The sequence below is a fragment of the Pinus tabuliformis genome, chromosome 4_1 (genome assembly GCF_031772625.1).
Source record: "Pinus tabuliformis cultivar Carrire ecotype Pingquan chromosome 4_1, CPIR1, whole genome shotgun sequence".
Taxonomy (NCBI): Eukaryota; Viridiplantae; Streptophyta; class Pinopsida; order Pinales; family Pinaceae; genus Pinus; species Pinus tabuliformis.
Window position 1 is genome coordinate 180,642,496 of NC_142303.1, and position 14,214 is coordinate 180,656,709.

Genomic DNA, 14,214 nt, shown 5'->3' on the forward strand with positions numbered 1-14,214 from the left:
CTGACCAACCAGTATCTAATCCCAACAATAAAGCTATCCAATCTATTGATAGTATTAGAGTTGCCACCTTTCCCACTTTTCCTACCTATTGTATTGCACCATAACCTCTACATGAAATTTCTCTTCCTATGTTGTGGGAATTTCTTGTGTCACTATAGGAAATCAAACTCAGATTAGGAGAAGTGGTGATTCAGCCCGGAAGACACTCTGGATACACCTAAAGTAGAAAAAAAACCATAACCACTAGAAAAAACCATTCCAAAGTCACAAGAACCTTCCTCATCTCATATTGTACAGCCTCCTTTTCTGGAGAGGTTGGAGATGAAATAAAACAGCTCGAGTTTGATCTTGTGTCTGAACTGAGAAATGTATGTATTAAGATCCTGTTACTAAAGGAAATTAAGGATATCCCTATTTATTCCAAACCAGTGAGGGAGCTATGTACCAAGAAACTAGGGAGACAGAAGAAGGAACCTTCTACAATTCAAGTAGATGGAAAACTTGCAAGTCTTATGTCCACCAGATTTGTTATAGAGAAATATGCATACCCTGGAATCCCTATGGTTACGACCTTTATCAATCGGTATCTAATAAGAAACACTCTAATCGATTTAGGTGCATCCATCAATGTGATAACAATGGAGACATTATCTCACATAGTATCCTTTGACTTACATCCTACTCCTAACATGTTAGAATTAACAGACAGGTCTAAGGTAATGCTAGAGGGTGTATTAGAAGACATTGCCATTTCATTGAATTCCTAGGAGTACCCTATAGATTTCTATGTTCTTCAACCTAAGACCAACTTGGGAGGTCAACCTTTGATCTTGGGGATACCTTGGTTGGCTACGGCTGATGCCCACATAGGGGGTAGGTCTGGAAACATGACCATCGCTCATGGGCTGAAACCAAACACGTCAACCTATACCCCCTGCCAAACCCCTCCTAAGATTAGAAAATAACTATTGGGTTGATGAAGAACATAATTCATAAGTTATTCACCTAGTATTGACAATAGCCCAAGCCATGAGCCTTAAGGAAAATTTGGAGGAAGATCTGATAAATTGTCATGTTTCTAATCCTGATTTGTCACAGCATTTAGAGGGTCAGTCTAGTCCTAATCTAGATATCATTACTACCTAAAAAACTCTTATAAATATAGTACAACAAATGAATTACATTCATCCCTCTTATCTTCATTTCTTGCGTATTCAATTGCTGAATGTGGAGGTAAGGTAATTGAAATTTCTTCTGGAAAAATTCTAAATATCAATTCAACCTTGACTCCTGAATAGGAGGAGCAATTAATTCAGACATTGAAAGATTTTTTGGATACATTTAATTCAGAATACACAAAAATGAGGGTTATTCACCCAGATACATGCATTCATCATATCTACATAGAGGGAAATGCCAAGCCTTTGAGACAACCACAAAGAAGAATTAACCTTGCTTTGAGAGAAATTGTAAAAAATGAGTTGCATAAATGGTTAAATGTAGGATTCATTTACCCTATTTCAGATATCCAGTGGGTATCCCCAATTGATATCATCCCTAAAAATAATACTAAATGGCGAGTGTGTGTGGATTATAGGGAACTAAACAAAGCTACATTAAAATATCACTTTCCCTTGCCTTTTATAGACCAAGTGTTGGACACTTTAGCAAGGAAGAAGTATTTTTCTTTCCTAGACGGGTTCAATGGGTAAAACCAAATTATGATAGCTCCAGAGGACCAAGAGAGGACGAAATTCACATGTCCCTTTATAACCTATGCATATAAGGTCCTACCATTTGGTTTATTTAATGCACCAACCACATTTCAAAGGGCAATACTTGGTATTTTCTCTGATCTTTTGCATGATTTACATGGACAATTTTACAGTAATGGGTGATACTTTTGAAGAAGCTCTACATAATCTTAGGAGACTTTTGCAGAGATGTAGAGAAACTAATCTTTCATTGAGTAATTAATTTTTTTTATGATTATGACTAAGGGTATTGTTTTGGGTCATCATGTTTCTGCTGCAAGAATTAATGTTGATCTAGCTAAGATCGAAGTAATTGAAAAGTTTCCCCCACCAACCAGTCAAAAGGGAGTTCGAAGTTTCCTTGGACATGCAGGCTACTACAAAAGGTTTGTTGAGAATTTTACAGAGGTAGCCTCACCATTGTTTAAATTATTGACCAAAGAATCTAAATTTCATTGGAGCGATGAGTGTCAAGCTGCATTTGATACACTCAAGGAAAAACTTTCTTTAGCACCTGTCTTGAGAGGTCTAGATTGGAAATTGTCCTTTCATATTTCCACTAATGCCTTTGATTCAGCTATAGGAGAAGTATTGGTCCAAAAGGAAAATCTTGTAACCCATGCTATCTATTTTGTTAGTAAAAAGTTAACTTCTACAGAACTGAATTACACCGTAACTTAAAAAGAGTTCCTTGCTTTAAGTTGCGCTATTAATAAGTTTAGACATTACATCACTCATTATGAAGTTTTTGTACATACTAATCATTCTACTATTCGATATCTCATGAAAAAACCAGACACTAATGGCAGGATTACTAGGTGGCTTTTGCTGCTGCAAGAATTTGATATCATGCTATTGGACAGGCTAGGAAAAGAAAATTAGGTAGCTGATTTCCTATCTAGGCTCAACCATGTAGGTGAGGATATTCCTGTTAATGATAACTTTTCTGATGAGAATTTATTTTCTATTTCTATCAAAACACCCTGGTTTGAAGAATTGGCCAATTATCTTGCTTCAGGAAGGTTACCACCCTACTTTTCATCTAGTCAGAAAAAAAGAATTATTAGAAAATGTGTTGATTACTCTTGGATAAAAGGAGACCTCTTTTGTATCGAACTTGACTTGATTATTTGCAGGTGTGTTAGAGAGGATGAGATATATGATATCTTAAGAGCTTGTCATGATGAAACCTACGGAGAACATTTTGCAAATATGTAGACAACCTATAAGATCCTCTGCTCAAGTTACTATTGGCCAAGTATTTTTTAAAGATTCAAAGGAGTATGTTTGTAAAGGTGACAACATCTAGAGTATAAGGTGACCTGTTTAAATAGATGAAATGCCTTTTCGGCCACAAGTTATCATAGAACCATTCGAGAGGTGGGCTCTTGATTATGTAGGACCCACCAATCCTATGTCCAAATTTAAGAAGTATATTTTTGTTTGTAATGATTATGTTACGAAGTGGGTGGAAGAAAGGGCACTACCTAGAGCAACGAAGAAGGTAGTAGTAGAATTTTTATTTTATTTTATTTTTTTTCTGATATTTTTGTGAGATTTGGGGTACCAAGGAAAATTGTTACTAACTAGGGTACTCAGTTTGTGTCAAATCTTGTGTAGGGAATTGTACAGAAATATCATATTACTCATTGGAAATCCACCCCTTACCATTCACAGGACAATGGGTAGGTGGAATCAACAAATAAGGTGTCAGAAACAATCCTTACTAAGAAAGTGTAATTACATAAGAAGGATTGGTCTCATCGACTTTCTGAGGCATTATGGGCCTACAAGATCACATGGATAAGCAACACTAGCTTATCTCCATATGAATTGGTGTATGGAAAACAAGTTTTACTACCAATTGAATATCAGATCAAAACTTTTAAGATGGCAGCAAATTTGGGCATAAACCTTGATGAAGCACAACAACAGAGAATCATGTAGCTTAATGAGTTGGATGAGATTAGGAAATATTCTTTTAAGCATATTGATGTAACCCAATGACAATAGGCTAGATGGTACAATAGATACATTAATAAAAAGCAGTTCAAAGAGGGAGACTAGTCATTGCTGTTTGATTTGAAATTTAAGAATTTTAAAGGGAAAGTTAATGCACATTGGTTTGGCCCCTATGAAATTGAAATTTTTTTTGATAATGGATTTGTTCTGGTTAAAAGAATTGTTGATGGAAATGTTACCTTCTTGGTGAATGGGAACAAAATCAAACTATATCAGAAGCCCCAATCTAAGGAGGAATTTGTGGAAGAGATTGTGAAGAAGAAAGAGCTGGAAATGGTGGAGAAGGGAGTCATTCCTTTCACAACCTCTTCTTTATTTCCTTCCATAATAAATTGAGCTTACTTTGTTCCTTCTCGTGCTCAGTAAACCATGAAAGGTATGTCTATTGGGTATAGTCTTATTTCTTTTTCTGGCCCCAATAGACTAATTATGAAAAATGATCCCCCTTGGAGTCTTCTTTTTCAGTATTTCAGATTCTCTAAAATTGAAATCTGGTAAGCATGAACTACCTTGGGCTCATTAAAATCATAGGATAGTAGATCCTTTGGATCCTCAAAATAAATTTTATCTTTCAGTTAATTTTTGGTTTTCTTATTTTGGACTGATGTGGGATCTCTTAAGGCCCTCCTTCCAACAATCTTGGCCCATCGACATCAACAAAATATCTGGATTTAATATTAGAGACTTTTGATGCCTTGAAGCTTGTATACCTCAATGACAAGCTATCTCATCAGTAGCAATGGAGATTCATCATGGCTCCTTGACTGTTGGATCCTACAGGGGGTTCGACAACAACTCATACATTCACACCTGATAGGATGCATCGAAGGTACCTTGGCCCTCGCTTTCATTAATGGTAATGGACCTTGCATTGGTTAACAACTGACATTAATGGCTGGCAATCCAATGAGATTACTGCACATTCGACCTTAGCACCTATATTCATGTGCAGTAATTTATAAACAAAAAGGGGAGAATGTGGTTTCCTGTAGAGAAGTTCAACAGTTGCATTTCCTGCAGCAAAGAACTTATTTCCCGAAGAATGAATTTCGAGCATAACATTTTCTTAAAGAATCTGGAAAGTACTGATCATCTTTATTATTAGTTGAGGCTACATAATTACATGATCCTTCACATGATATGGTTTCGAGGTGGTTTATGATTCCAAAGTGAGTGAAGCCGTCACCCAAGGTACTCGACCATTGTAAGTTAATATTGTGCAAGTACATTTGGCGTCAAAATACTTAAGGTAAAAAGGTAATGGTATGAAAATTTTGAATTTGCATGAATACGAGTCACGGCCACCCTCGCAGAATAAGGCGATGATGAGCCATTATGTCATAACACGAGTTCCCATTCCCAATTATTATTTCAATTATCTTCCCAACATTTATCCCACAGAATGGAACAATATGGAAATCATGATCATGTTGCACGTTGTTTGATGTTGCCTTATTACCCTACACCTTTCCTAAAATAAAACATTCTGTTCTTATCGGGTTTGAATTATCTCGCTTGGTGTTAAAGGCATATCAGTGAACTGATCAAAATCTGTTCTCTCCCACTCCTAACCACTATTGAAAATGTGGTCCATCGTCATATTCAAACCTCAGGGTCAGGCATTACTTGATGCTTACCCAAAAAGTAAGAAAAGGTTGGAGAAGACAGGATGGGTACCTCTGTTCTGAAAGTTTACCAGGCATAATTCAGAAGTGATGAAGTCTTTTTCTCTAAACATAAATGGTGACAGGGCGCAGGTGGGTAACATTATGTTTAGATTGACAGAGAAGCTGGTAGCCAAAGCTTATGGAATTCCATAGGAAGGAGAGAATTGGTTTAAAAAACAATGATTCAACAAGGATAAGTGCACACCCTTCCTCAGAAAATAGCATGCAGACTTTGACTGGAGCAAGGGGATTCTGCATGATTTCCTTATAAGTAAGTATTGTCGTCTTTGTTTCTCTTGTAAAAGTATATCACTTGTGAAGGTCATTTTGGGTTAAATTTCCTATTTCATATTCATCTCCTTGACCATTTCCAAGTCAAACCCTTGAATTTGCGATATTATCTTAGAATGTCCTTACTGAAAATGTCTACTTCTGCCAAGGAGCGGGTGTCACATATAGAGGCGAACCTTTATCATCATGGTCTTGTCAAAATTATCGTGACAAAGGTTTTGAAGAAACATAATAAAGTTTGGGAATAATTTTTAGTGGAAAATTACTTCGTGGATGATGAGAAAGAGCCCAATTTACCAAAAACCAAAGAGGTGGAACTATCAAAGAAGTTGAGGAAGAAACCCCGAACCTGTGGTCAACTAATAGAGGAGGTTAAGAAATATGAGGAGGTGGTGGTAATAGGGGAAACTAAAGGGAAGAAGCCTAAGGTACCCCTGCTCCTGCTAGGCATTTTATGAGAATATAGGCAATCAATCTAGAGATAAAAGGAAACTCTGGAGAAGGAAGTAAAACAAAAAGGATAAGAAGCCCGATGACTTCTCTAAGGGGAAGCAAGTAAAGATTGAGTCAGTTGTGTTTGTTGACAAAGAAAAGTTGGAGACTGCGTCTTTCAAAGACCCATAGGAAAGTGGGGAGAAAATAGTCAAAGGTTGCAGAGAGCAGGAAGAACCAAGTCTACCTCAGTCCTCTCAAGGGCAACATGGGGATGAGGAAACCTCTAAAAAGAAGCAGTCCCTGAAGGAGATGGAGGAAGCTATCACTGAGCTCACTGTGTCTGAACGGGTTCTTTGGAGGGAAAACAAAACTCTAAAGGAGAATAGCCTATGTCTGCAGAAAGAACTGGAGGAGTGGAAAGCGAAGCATCAGAAGGCATGCTGAGTCATGAAGAAAAACTAGGCTCAGAAACAAAAGAATGAAGAATATTGAGATAGGGTTCAGAAATATGAGTCCATCAGGGCACAACTAGATCACCTGGGTGAAGTAGCTAGAACATAGGGCACAAAAAATAATATTTCTTCTAATGTGCAATAGTTTTTCTTGCATAAGGGACATGCAAGGAGCTAGGTGTGGGGGAGATGTTGAGTCCCAATTTTTTCCATTTTTGATAATGTTGTAAGGCCTTGCTCCCCCCCATTTTGAACTCTTTTTGACCCTTCATGACTCTCTTTTTTCCACATCCTATGTGTTTTGACCAAAAGGGTGATGTGGGCTTTAAGGTATGCAAATTAATCTAAAAAGTATCATTGGACTTTATTCTTGAGTATTTCTAAAGTTAAATGATACCTAATCAAATTATCTACAACTTCAAGAGTGCTGACCAAATCCTAAGCAGGTCAACTATCTTCCTAAGTAGTTCCATGATTTCCTGCATACATTCCGTGATTTCCTTCCAAGTCACCAATTTCCTGTAGATATGTCGATTTCTTGTAACTACTTTGATTTCCAATAACCATCTTGATGGTTGGGTATGTTCTGGTCAACCTTGGAGAGAATGAAAACATGGGTTTTGTCAAGAAATCTATCCACATGGGTGTTGTCCTATTGGCTGCCTCAAAACTACCACTGAAACCACCTAGATCTTCAGACCTCTCATGGACGGTCGTAGTGGGAAAAAACACTAGCAACCCAATGAGATCAGTTTGATCCATGTTTTCAGTCATGGATCAAACTCAACATGCTTATTTTTACTGTCTTTTCCAATTATTATTAGCAGACAGTTGCAATATTTCAGTTTTCCTAATTCGGGAAGTTTATGCCTTTGTATTTGTATAAATACTTTTATGTTTCATTTGTAAAGGGAGGTTGATATACCAGACTTTGATACTACTGTAATACTTGCTCATATTAATACAAAGTTCTGTTGATCTTGTGGTGTAAAATCCTTTATAAATTGAAGGAGTTGTGAGTAAAGGAGGGCCCCTTTTACTCACAAATCCCATAGTTGCAGATTGTGTTATTTTAATTATTTTCATGAGTTAATAGAGTTATTACACAACTTTTGAATCCTCTTTTCTAATGTGTAGTAGCACATGTGTGTTGGAAATAATACTGAGAGGGGGGGGGGATGAATCAGTATTATTAAAACTTTTCAATATACCATCCAAATTTATACTTCAACTTATTCTTCAGATATTGATGATTAACTTATGCATAATAATGAACAAGAACATGAAAAACAGATAGTCACACCATAGAACACCAGATATAAGGTGGAAATCCAATGTGGGTGAAAACCACCTGCTGCAATATGTCTCTATCTTCTTTCAATTAGAAACTTCTTTTACAATGATTTTGTACTAGTGCAGTCCTTTACCGGTACACAGGCTACAACCTGCGGTGAGCTACAACTCTCTCTAGTTTTCCAGTTTCTCCTGGAAGGGAGCTACAACCCCCTACTTCTTTTCATTCAAGGACCACTTTTCATTAATTTCCAGACTGGATCCAAGAACATCAAATAAACATCAAGTACATGTGAATCAACCAATCTCCTTATACAATCAAACCAATGAGCCACCCGAACTTCTCAGAATGCTGTAAACAGAAAACCAACACCAGTATCCTAAACCCAGAACACAGCAGCAAATAGAAAATAGGCAGCCAACAAATATTTCAAAACAGGTCCGCAACTTCACTAATATAAACCTGCAGATACCCGCACTTCACCTTCAGCTGTTCTGCGTATACCCGCACTTCGTTTCCTTTTGTACTGCGTACCCCACACTGTGCCTTCAGCTGCTCTGCTTATACCCACACTGTGACTTCCTCTGTACTGCGTACCCCGCACTGCGTACCCCGCACTACGCCTTTAGCTGCGCTGCATATACCCGCATTGCGCCTTCTTCTGTACTGCGTACCCCCGCACTCTCGCTTTAGATCGACTGCGAACCTCTGATTAGGTCCAAATTAACAGTCCTCCAATGTCCTACAGACAGTCAGATCCACAGATCTGATCATGCGCCCGAGAGATCATGACTTGGCAAAGATTCGCCTTCAAATTTTACCTTGATTTAGATCTAGCTTTTAAAACTGATAACCCAAAATTCAGATCTTAAGATATTCAACTTTCAAAGATACATTAGCCAAGTGATCTCCTTCCCTATTTATAGTCAAGCCCTTATTCACACCATGGGACAAAACCATCAATAACCAATACAAGGGATCCAAACCAGGGTTAAATTAGATCCTATAACACGGGCCAAAACCATAGAATCAAGAACGGCAGGCTAAATACCACAGGCCAAACATAAGAAACCCCACGTGAGCGCGCTTCTCTGCCTTGAAGTGAGTGAACTGGGGGTCTGCACCTCATGAACGGGTAACCTGCAGGTATGAATGCACTTCCTGGCCAGCGTACCTGCGGGTCCGCACCTTTTGAACCATTCACCTGCGTACCTCTTAATTTCCAACATTTTGAGAGCCTGAATAAAGCATTGCTACTTGAGTGAGTTGCCATCAAGTACAACACCTGTAACATAGAGCCATACCAGAATCATAATGCCAACAATCTCCCCCTTTGGACTTGATGGCAAACCTCAAGATCCTCAACGTCATTCTCCCCCTTTGACATCAAGGGCAAAGGGTGATGCTCCCCCTAAGAACATGCTCCCCCTAACTATAAACCAGATCTGCAAAGAAGCACCTTAATCCACCAAACACCATAAATGACCATGAAAGAGATAGAGACATATTGCAGCAATATTCAGACCAGCATCCATGATCTCCTTCTGTACTTCCTCCATAATGCCAACAACGCCTTATATGCTCCCCCTGAACCTGTGCAATTTTCACATGTACGCATATACCCCAGATGAACCTTGCATACAACCGACAATCAGAAGAGATTCAATCAACAAGATGATGCATCAACAACCCCCAGCTTTTGCCTGAGGTATTCAAAGGTCTCCCTGGGCAATGGTTTGGTGAGTATATCAGCAACTTGTTCCTTAGAAGGAACATACTCCAACTTGACCTTTTGTTCAAGTACTTGTTCCCAGAGAAAATGATACTTGATCAGTATGTGCTTGGTCTTTGAATGCATGACTGGGTTATTTGAAACGCTGATTGCACTTGTATTATCACATAAGATGGAGATGGGTGGTATACAAGTGATTTTAAAATCCTGCAAGGTTTGCATCACCCAAAGGAGTTGAGTGCAGCAAGATGTAGTAGCAACATATTCCGCTTCAGCTGTAGACAAGGCAATCGAACTCTATTTCTTGCTGAACCAAGATACTAATCTGGAACCCATAAAGAATGCACCACCACTTGTGCTCTTCCTGTCATCCACGCTTCCGGCCCAATCTGCATCTGTATAAGCATGAAGTTTGAGATATGTATCTCTAGGATACCATAGGCCATAATTTTGAGTCCCTTGAAGATATTTGAAAATTCTCTTCACTGCCTGAAGATGAGTTTCCTTTGGATTTGCCTGAAATCTTCCAACTATTCCCACTGCATGCATGATGTCTGGTCGGGTACCTGTCAAATAAAGTAGACTTCCAATCATAGACCTGTAGGTTGGTTGATGCACTGTTGCCAATTCATCATTTGCACTGAGGCTACATCCTATGACCATGGGTGTACATACTGGTTTTGTGTCTTCCATGCCATATTTCTTCAAAATCTTCTTGAGATACTTGGTTTGGGACAAGAAGATTCCTCCTTCCTTTTGTTGGATTTGCAAACCAAGAAAATATGTCAATTCTCCAAGCAAGGACATTTCAAATTCTTTCTGCATCACTGAGGCAAAGCTTTGACTCATAGATTCTTCATTGCTTCCAAAGATAATGTCATCTACATATACAATAAGTATTAGCAATTTGTCATTTTCAATTTTTATATAAAGATTGCTATCTGTTGATCCTTTTGAAAGACCTTGTTGATGAAGATATTTGTCCAACCGATAGTACCAAGCCCTTGGAGCTTGTTTAAGACCATAGAGAGCCTTCTTCAGTCTGCATACAAGATTTGGATCATTTCCAAGAATGAAACCATCTGGCTGCTCAATGTATACTTCTTCTTCTAAGTCTCCATTCAGAACGACTGATTTCACGTCCATTTGAAATACTTTGAACTTTTGAAAGCTTGAGAGAGCAAGGAACATTCGGATGGCCTCAAGTCTTGCAACAGGAGCAAAAGTTTCTTCAAAATCTATTCCTTCTTGCTGCGCATACCCTTTACAAACAAGTCTGGCCTTGTTTCTAATTACTTCCCCATTTTCATTCAACTTATTTTTGAAGACCCATTTTGTCCCTATAACATTCTTATCCTTTGGTCTAGGAACCAACTCCCAAGTGTTGTTCTTTTCGATCTGCTCAAGTTCTTCATCCATTGCTTTGACCCAACATTCATCTTTGCATGCTTCTTTCACATTTTGTGGTTCAGTGGAAGAGAGTAATGCCAGATAGCTTGAAGCTTCTGCAATTGTTCTTCTTGTTTGTACACCTGCTTCTTTCTCCCCCAAAATCTGAGATTCTGGATGATTCTTTTGAACATACCTGGATGGAGTCTTCTCTTCTATCCTTATCTGTTCCTCTGGTGCTTCTTGAGGTTCTTCTTCTTCATCATTCTGTCTTTGAGGGTAGTCTTCATCTTCTTCGATATTTTCATGATTTACTTGCCTAGGAATGTATCCCTTTTCATCAACCACTACATCAATGCTGTCAATAATTCTTCCAAGTCTTTTATTGTAGCACTTATATGCTTTTATGTGTGGAGAATAACCAAGAAGAATGCCTTCATCTGCTCTAGGTTCAAGTTTGCCAAGTTGCTCATCAGTATTCTTAATATAGCATTTGCTCCCAAAGATTTTGAAGTGCTTTACTGAAGGAGTCTCACCATACCAGAGCTCATGAGGAGTTTGAGTGCTGTTCACTTGGACATTTTTTTTGTTGAGAATAACAACCGCAGCATATGCAGCTTCACCCCAGAAAGTTGCGGGAGTTCCAGACTCATCAAGCATAGCACGAGCCATTTGTTGGATTGTTCTGTTCATCCTTTCCACCACTCCATTTTGCTGAGGAGTTCTAGCTATAGAGAATTCTCTTCTTATCCCATGTTCTTCACAGAAATTGAAGAATTCATTTGAGGTAAACTCCCCACCTCTGTCGGACCTGAGGCACTTAATTTTGTGACCTGATTCATTTTCAACCAAGGCTTTGAAGGATTTGAATTTTTCGAGTGCTTCGTCTTTGTGCTTCATAAGTCCTAACCAAACAAACCTGGAGAAATCATCAATGAATAATATCAAGTATTCTTCTCCTCGAGGTGTACTTTTCCTAAATGGACCACATACATCTGTATGGACTAGCTCAAGAGGCATGCTGGCTGATCCTTCCTTCTCCAGAAAGTTAGTTCTGGTTTTCTTTCCAAACTGACATGATTTGCATATGGTGTTGTTTGGAATTTTGATATCTGGAAGACCGCGAACTGCCTGATATTTGCATGCTTTCCTTATTTGTGAAAAGCTTAGATGCCCCAACCTCCGGTGCCATAACCAGTGTTCATCATCCTTGCTCAAATAGCATTATTGTTGTCGTTCTTCAAATATGTATAGATTATTTGGAGTTCTTCTACCTTTGATCACTGTTTCACCTGTATTAAGATCACGAACAAGACATCCATTTGATCTAAATATTACCTCGGTTCCTTGATCACACATCTGGCTGACACTCAGAAGATTATGCTTCAGTCCATCAAAATACAAAACATTTCCAGCTTTGACCTTTTCTTTTAACTGAGCAGTGCGTTTTCCTTTTATAGCTGCAGGAGTATCATTTCCAAAAGAAACTTTCTTACCCTTTTCTAAAGAAAAATATGATTCAAGTTTTTCTTTATCACCTGTCATATGCTTCGAACATCCACTGTCGATGTACCATAGATTTTCTTGTCCCTCTGCATAAAATGCTATCCCACATTCTGTTTGTGGTTCCTTTATTCTCCATGTTCTGGTGCTTGAGGCTTGTTCCTTTGTCTGCTGAAACCTACTCCTGCATTCAAAATCTTCATGACCAAAGTTATTGCAAATAGAACATTCAACTTCATTTTCAAGAGCCGAAAAGTTGTTATAGGTCCTTTTTGTAAACCCGGTCATACTTCTTTGTTTTTGAGCTTCTCTAGTCATGATTGTTTTATATGCAACACATTGAGCTGCTTTGTGACCAAAGTTATGGCAAGAGAAACATTGTCCATTGAAGAAACTTCTGCGATTATCAAGTCTACCGGCCAAATGATTGTAATTTCTATTGTCATCCATTTTTGAAGCAAATTGAGAAGATTTTACCTGTGGCTGGTTGTAGTTTTTGTTCACCCTTAAGATGAATTGCCCCTAGTTTACCTGATAGTCTTTGTTTGTTCTCGATGTAATTCGTCCCTGTTATACCTGGTGATCTCCATTGTGCTTTTGCTCATTCCTTCTTGCTGCATCAAGATAATTCTTTGAGGTGGATGCTTGAGATGTTTCTCCATTATATCCCAGACCTGTCTTGTTTAGTGGAGAACGCTGTACATTGATGATCTCATCCAGAGTTTCAGATCCTTTGACAAACTTAAGATTAATAGCCTTTGTTTTCTCAATTTCTTTTCTAAGGCCAACAATTTCACATTCTAACTTTTCAAGAAGCTTTTCTTTTTCATCAATTTGAAATTGTAGGGTATCAATTATCACATTCTTTTCTTCTATACATGTCTTGAGTCTAGAAATCTCTTCATAAAAGCGATCCACATCTATAGCATCCATGTAATCATCATCTTCAAATGCCATTAAAATTTTATAGTCATTACTTCATTCATCTTCATCACTATTTGATAGACCATCACTGTCTTCATGAGTGTTGTAGATTTTCTTATTTGCATTCTGTTTCTTGTTCCATCTAGTAGGTTCCTTTCTTTTATCAATCTTATCCTTATGAGGACATTTGGCAGCATAATGACCTACTCTTCCACAAGAAAAACATTTAAAAGGTAACTTACCTCTGAACCTTCCAGTACCTCGTTGAAGATTTCTGACAAAATTTGATTCTTCTTCTTCTTCTGGCACGTGACTTGCTTCATAGTAGTCTCCTTTGCCTGAAGCCTTAAAGGAAGCTTCTCTCCTCTTTGATGGACCTCCTTTTCTCATTTCATAGGCAGTTAGAATTCTGTGTAGCTGAGACATAGTAAGAGTTCGTAGATTTTCCTTTTCTTCTATTGCAGACACTTTAGATTCAAACTTGGGGGACAATGATCTTAGAACATTTTCAACCACAATAGCCTCTTTTATTTCTTCACCCAAGTTTTTAATGCAATTAACAATCTCGTCTACCCGAAGGAAATAGTTAGCCACACTTTCATCATTATACATTCTGAGATTCTCATATTGAATCCTGAGGGTTTGAAGTTTAGCACGCTTTACCTGTTCATCTCCTTCGTAGCTTAAGACAATCTTGTCCCATATTTCTTTTGCGGATTTATATTGCATAACTTTCACGAATTCTGTTTGA